The 7,331-nt window shown below is 56.2% G+C and overlaps 1 long non-coding RNA gene across 1 annotated transcript; it reads left to right on the forward strand.

The window, feature by feature from the left end:
• LOC308559533 lies at positions 1-4,173 on the forward strand. Its single transcript, XR_013999168.1, has 3 exons — positions 1-2,194; positions 2,290-2,434; positions 2,920-4,173. It is a non-coding gene; the product is annotated as an uncharacterized lncRNA (long non-coding RNA).
• Positions 4,174-7,331: the final 3,158 nt, after the last annotated feature.

Here is a 7,331-nt window from a genome sequence, read left to right on the forward strand (position 1 = left end):
GGTACAGAGACACTGCCATTCGCTTACCCGCGCAGCAGATGATGCACATTGGGGTTGTGTCCAGTTTGGGGCGATTGTGAATAAAGCTGTTCCCAGGTCATTGCTCAGACAGGTTCTCTTCTCTCTCAGGTGAGAACCCAAGAGAGAAATCACCGAGTCCTGCGCTTGCTTAACTTCAGAAGGAGCTGCGGAGCTAGTTTCCAACATGCCTGGACCATTTCACAGTCCCACCAGCCGTGTATAAAAATGCAGCTGCAGACAGCTATGATTTAAAACACACACACACAAAAACAAAGTAGCAAGCGTTAGCAAGAATGTGGAGAAACGTGAACGCTCACGGGTGGTGGGAAAGTGAAATGGTTAGCGAATGGCCCCATCACCCAGCAATTCTGCTCCTAGGAATGTGCCCCAAAAAACTGAACACAGGTGTTCAAGCAGAAACGTTCACGGTGGCGTTATTCACAGAGGCCAAAGTACGGAAACAGCCCAGATGTCCATCAGTGGGTGCTGGAGAAACAAGAGAGGCCGAGTCATCCAGTGGAATATTATTCACTTATGAAAAGGAGTGAGGTACAGATACGCGCCACAGCAGGGGTGGATCTTGAGGACACATAAAACAAAACAAGGCAGAAAAAGGCCATGTATCGTATGGTTCCATTTATACGAAACATCCAGAACAGGCCAACCCACAGAGACAGAAAGCAGGCAAAAAGCCAGGGGTTGAGAGAAGGGGTCTGTGAATCACGTTGTTTGCTTTCTGTACTTTACGATGCTTTGACATCTTGGGGTCCTGTAGACCCAGCGAGGGGTTGCCCCTCCCAGAGTTAGCTCATTCCTGGAGATGGCCAACAAGTTGCCTGAGTCAACGCCTTTATGTTCAAACTAACCAGTCCTGATTCCACACAGCCACCCAGCTCCTACCATCGGACTCCTGCAGGCTGGCACTCATTTGCCTGCCCTAAGTCACCCGGGGGCCAGGTGCCAACAAGTGGGGACCATCTTACCAGCCTCCAGGTCCCTCCCTGGCCCTGGCTCATGGCTGGGGCCTCCCAGGGCCCAGAGAAACCTGAGCCTAGAGAGCAGGACACTCAGCCAGGGTCTGCATGAGAGCAGCAGCTGGCCCACACATCTGTGGATTTATCCCGAGTCTGTACTGTTCACGGTCAAGTGCATCGATGCTAAGGGCACCTCGTGTGGGGCTCTGCACAGACCCAGGGGGCGCCAGACGCCTCCACTTCTTTCCAGATGCACGGAGAGGAGTGGCCAGTGCTGGCCACTCACTGGTCCTTTGGCTCCTCTCTTCTCTACATCCCACCATTTCTTATCTTTTCCGATCATGGAAACATTTCCCACCTTGTAAATTTTCCCTTGACTTTTCCTTCTCTTATTCCGGGGCGTGCGTTTCCCCTCCTGTTCCCCGTGGGGAAGGCAGCGTCGGGGGGCCAGCCCCCCGAGTTGGAGCACGAGCTCCCACAACCTTTGATCTCCCCGCCGACACATGGCCCATTAATCACACTTGCAGATGCTCATGGTCTCGCGCTGACATCATGAGGCTGGGTCTGAGGCACACGTGTGGCAGGGAACACACGCCACCGTGGGGCTGATTTAGGCGAGGAGGACTCGGTGGGGAACCACTGGCGCCGTGAATCACGGGCCGGAGATCTTCACATCACAGGCGAATGCTCCCCTCCAGCTTCGGCGGGTCTCAACCCAGTGGCTCCTGCCCGTGGTAACGAGGACGCCTCCTCCTTCCCACGGGCAGGGGGTTTTCACGACTCTCTTATTGTTAAGACTTTACTTTTCTAGAGCAGTTTAGGTTCGCAGCAAATCTGAGAGGAGGTGCCGAGATCTCCCAGTACCCGCCGCCTGCACGCCCCCACTGCCTCCCCCGCTAGCAGCATCTCCCAACAAGATGCTGCATTTGGTATCACTGATGAAACGCCGACACATCATAGTCGCCCAGAGCCTACAGTGGACACAAGGTTCGCTCCTGGTGTACATGGTGTGGGTCTGGACCAATGCACGGCGACACGTGTCCATCCGTCTAGTGTCACGCGGAGCAGGCTCACTGCCCTGAGAATCTGAGCTCCGCGGCTCATCCCTCCCCTCGGACACCTAGAGACCGCTGGTTTCCTATCGTCTCCACAGTTCTGCGTTTTCCAGAATGTCATCAGTTACAAAGTTACAGTCACACGTATGTAGCCTTTTCAGATTGGCTTCTCTCACTGAGCAACGTGCATTTAAGTTTCCGCCTGTCTTTTCAGTGCTTGATAACTTGTTTCTTTTTAGTGCTGAGGAACGTCCCATTGTCCGGATGGCCCACCGTTTGCTTATCCGTCACCTACTGAAGGACCTCGCGGGGACGCCCAGTGGTGGCGACTATGAATACATCCGAGTGCGGGTTTTCGTGTGGACCCGTTTCCGACTCCTCCAGGTAAAGGCCCAGGAGTTTGTCGGCTGGATCGTACGGTAAGAGCGGGGGTCACACACCTTTTATTCCAACCCCTTGTCTGTTGCATTAGCGAGGGCCTCTGCTTTCTTGAATCTGAAATGTTAAACTCGCCATAAAAGAGAAAGGTTGGTGTTCGGGCCTCAGTTTGTCCTCAGTCCACTGTGACAGATGGACACGGCGCGGGGATCTGGGGCTGGTGACTCAACCTTTCGCAGGCTCGGCTTTTCCTTTTTGCAAATTAGGACGGTAATGGTAGGCACCCCGATAAGCGGCAGTGATGATTAAGGAAACTAAGGCGAAGAGTGAAGCCCAAGGTTGTGTCGGGTTTGCTCTCATTTCACCCTCACATCTACTGTCTCAAGTTTTCTAGGCTGTTCCTTTAATGACCCTGTTCTGTTTCCACGAGTAATCCCCGGGCAGGCCTCTGACTAACACAGAACCTGCTTCTCTCGATTCCCCCCCTGCAGGAGCCCGCCATCCGCCGCTCGGAACGCTGCTCGGGGGAGCCGAACGGTGGCCCCCGAGACGTCCAGGCCCCAACATCAGCTCCTGCGAAGGGACCTTCCAGGGCAAGGGGAACCGTACAGAGGCGATGAAGTTGCGGGGTTTGCAATGAGGAAAGGACCTTGGATTTTCTGGGTGGGTCCAGTGTGCTCACAGGCTCCTTCTCACAGGGAGGCAGGACAGCCTGAGTCAGACAGATGGAAATGGGACAACAGAAGCCGAGGTCAGCTGATGCGCTGTGGCCACGAGCCAAGGAATGCTGGCGGCCTCTGGAAGCCGGGAAATCAAGGAAACGGATTCTCCCCTGGAGCCTCCAGAAGGAGCATAGCTCTGCCCACACCTTGATTTTAGTCCCGTGAGACTCACTTCAGGCTTCTTGCTTCCAGAAATGTAGATAATAAATGTGCACTGTGTTAAGCCTCTAAGCTGTAATTCGTCACAGCAGCGATGGGAAGCTGACACTGCTTCCTCCTGGACCAGTCGCCGCGGGTCGTCTGTTCGAGGCGCCGGGGCTCAGTGGCTCAGAGTTTGCAGCCCCATTAAACGCTGTTTGCTTTTCTGGCTAAAGTCTGGTCCGTGGAGCCCCTGTCCTTACAGGCAATTAGATTTGCTTAATTGCTGCATTTGCTTAATTTTCCACTAAGCTCACCCTCGCCGGGGCTCCATACCTGACTCTGCCCAAATATGACAGTAGTTCAGTGGACTGTAGTGAAGCCTCATTAAGATCTAGAAGGATTTTTTCACTCTCAGATCCACCCTGAGGAGACGTGGCCGAGCTGGTCCACGTTTCTCCTGCGTGGTCTTGGCCGTGGTCCGCTGGGCACAGGGCTGCAGAGCCTCCTCTCCACGTCCTTCCAGTGCCACGGATGCGTCTGCCACAGTCCGTCTCCCAGACACAGCAACCTCCAGGCGCATTAGTGAAATAAATCAGAAAACGGTTACTAGACATTTTAGGCCTGGGGTGAAGGAAACTGTGGCATTTCTTGCCACAGAGAAATCTAACTGGTTTGTGGTTAATTTAAAAGCCACTTTGTATTGCTCTAGTTTTGACATGCGGTGCTGCTGTCTGGTGTGTACAATTAAGGAACATGAAGGAATAAAAGTTGCCAATGTTAGGAGACGATGACAATTCAATTTGAATAATAATGGAGACCAATGGGGCAGGAGAACCCAGCTCACCCAGAGTCTCGTGCAGGGGAGACGACGTGTCCCCTCAACGCTTGATGGTGAATGTCACACGGCACGGCCTCAGGAAGCTGACATGCGTGTCATCCGTGCGGTCCTCACGCCACCCGGCACGTGGCCAGCTCTCTAGGCTGCAGAGGCTGCCTTTGGAGCATCCTCAGGTCGTCCCCACTCCAAGGAGGCAAATGTCCACAGTGGTCACGCTGCCACAGCCTCAGTTTTCTAATCTTTAAAATGGGGGTGTCGCCCTCCTCCTCATCACCCCGCCACGCGGAGGCCTCCGGGGGCTCCGTGAGAAGCTGCCGGTGGACAGCCCGGCACAGGGGCTGGCCCTTGACAGTGAATGACGTGGTGTGGTGGCCCCTGTGGTCAGGGTTCAGGAGGCCTCAGAGCGACCTGTGACTAACTGGCCGGGAAGTCGAAAGAGTCAGGATGGATACGTGATATGAACCGTGGCTACTGGAACCAAGGGCGGGACCACGGACAGACAAGGAGGGGTCAGCCTCACCCACGTCACCAGCATGGGCGCAGGAGAGATGGGGCTTCCTGCTGCCACCGGAGGGAGGGAGAGGGCCTGCTGGGCACCGCACCCTGGCACACTCTATCCCATGCCCCTCCGCTCCCCAACGCACCCCACTTCCTCCGACTCGTCCTAATGCGAAGGCCCCGGAGAACTGCCTGCCCCGTCCAGTGCCCGCGGCCGCCTCTCCAGACAACACGTTTCTTACTCAGGTTTCAAACCCGAAGCAACAGTGAGGAGCAGGGGCCCTCGGTCCGGGGCTGGTTTGCTCGGTGTCCCTGGGCTCCAGGAAGGCCGTTCCCTGTACAGGAGCCACACGAGAGGCGTCTGTCAGGACAGAGGAGCTGCTGAGGGTCACCCTCAGCTCTGGGCGGGTTTCCTTCTGTGTCGGGCAGACGGCTGCGATCAGGACACAAGAAAACAGGCGGAAAGGGCCTTGGTGCCTGAGACGCCACGTGGCTGAAATGAAAGTGGAAACAGTCCATCCATCCAGGGGCCTGTTTGGCAACACGGACTCACAGGCCGCTTGTCTGAATGAAAAACCTTCAAAAATAGTATCCGGCAAGAACACGAGCATTCGGGTCTAACGTCGTTTTCACTGAATGTCAATCTGCTGCGTGTCCGTCTGTTTTCTTTTTTTATCCTTGGACGTTCTAACGGAGTCGGCATTTTTTCAGTTCAAAATTAGAGCCGAGGGTGGAGAGAGGGGAGAGGTATGTTAAGAAATGAACCGAGGCCAGGGCAGCACAGATCGGCCCGCGAGAGGGGAGAGCGGCGCTGAGACGACCGCGAGCAGAGAGAGACGCCTGCCCACTCGGCCTCCGCCCTCCGCCATCGGGACACCCGGGCCTCTCCCGCGTCTCATGGTTTCCTTCCACCCCACACTCAGAAATATCTGAGAGGATCCAACAGATGTGGTTCTATCTCTGTTTCCCTTTGTTATTCAAATGAGGGGGGAAAGCAACGTTTCAGAGACACGGTTTTAATTAGCGCATAAAATAGCAACATCTTCTCCATGGGGACCAGCAGATCTGAGGTTGATTTGCGAGCGGGACCTCTGTCCATCCCTCCAATGTTTCCTAAGACACCGCCATGGAAAATGTTGCTCTGCTTTTAAATGGAGGGTCCGGGCTCCGCGGAGAGCGCGGCCGTATATTAAAGGGGACTCCGAGAGGCAGCCGCTTGAACTGCTTGTAAACATCCCTGGAAATGAAAACCAGAGCCAGGCGGCCTCTCCGTGAGTCACGGGCACCCAGATGGCGGAGCTAACGGGGGAGCTTTCTTCTTCTGATCTCCAGATGACTTTCAAAAAGCCACGTATTTACCAGGAGTGCATCCTACCGGCCTTGGGAGCCGGCGAGCACCCCTGCTCCGTGCAGGCGAGTCAGGCGAGTCGGGGCGCGTCGGGCCACCGATCCCACCTGTGGGCGTCCCCACCGTCCTGGATGGGCCTGGAACAAACCAAACCCGGACCACGGAAATCCCAGAGAAGACAGGACGGTCCTAGAAGAAACTGGCTGAGCACTGACATTTGGGTTCCCCAGCTGGACTTGGGACGCGGTCCGAACGACTGGGCCTCCCAGTGGGGTGCATGGTGACCCACGTCCTGACCCCTGGAACCTGGGGATGCGACCTCATTTGAAAAGGAGGGCTTTGCAGATGTGATTAAGTCGAGGGCCTCAAGGTGAGATCATCCCGGATGAGTCAGGAGGACCCCAAATCCAGGGACAAGTGTCCTGATAAGAAACAGGGGAGGAAACGGCACAGGAAAGAGGAAAAGCCATGTGACGAGGGAGACGGAGACCAGAGGGACACAGCCACAGCCGAGGGCCGCCCGGAGCCCCCGAGTCTGGGAGGGGCAGGAAGGGTGCTCTGGCAGAGCCTTCAGAGGGAGCCTGGCCCTGCCGGCACCTTGACTTTGACCTCTGACCTCCTGTGGTGAGAGAGGAAAGCTCTTTGTTTGGAGCTCTCAGGTCGATACTTTGTTACAGCAGCGCTGGCACTGGGTGGAGGCCTCACCCGGGGGTGCAGGTGAACCCGGCCAGGGGCGCACCGGGGTCACCTCCAGACTCCTGAGACCTTGGGGGAGGGCAGGGAGGCGCCGGAGCAGAGACGGGTGGGGCGGCCGCCTCTTCACTCCAGGCAGCGTCCAGGGCTTTGGGACAGCAGAGAGAGGGGAAGGCTGTTCTGACCCCCTGCCCTGCTGGCCCTGAGGGGAAGGACGGGTCCGGACATCCATCAGGGGGCTCAGCCGAGGCCCCATTCACGGCCCAAACCAGGTGGGCCCATGGCCTCGGCCACCCTGAGAGTACACGGCAGGCTGACCAGGTTCAGGTCACCAGAAGTTGGGTCTGGATTCCTGTCCAGATCCCTTGAGCCTTCTAGATTGCTCCCAGGCACAGACTCTTTAAAGATACACAGCTAAAGGTCGGCGGGGCTCCAGCACCTTGAATTCGGGGTCTGAGCCAGGACTGGAGCTCTGGCATTAAGGTCAGGCTGCACCAGCCATGTCTGTCTCAAGGTCCACAACCTTCGACAAAAGCAGGTCTGACAGCCAAAGAAATTAGTCTCGTAACACAGAGCTGTTTGACAGCGGGAGGCAGCCAGGTCCCAAAATAGGTTTTCCAGGACCCCAGGCTCTGCCTTTAGGAACTTTAAACTAGGACCACC

Source organism: Miniopterus schreibersii (assembly GCF_964146895.1).
Source record: "Miniopterus schreibersii genome assembly, chromosome: 7".
Classification (NCBI taxonomy): Eukaryota; Metazoa; Chordata; class Mammalia; order Chiroptera; family Miniopteridae; genus Miniopterus; species Miniopterus schreibersii.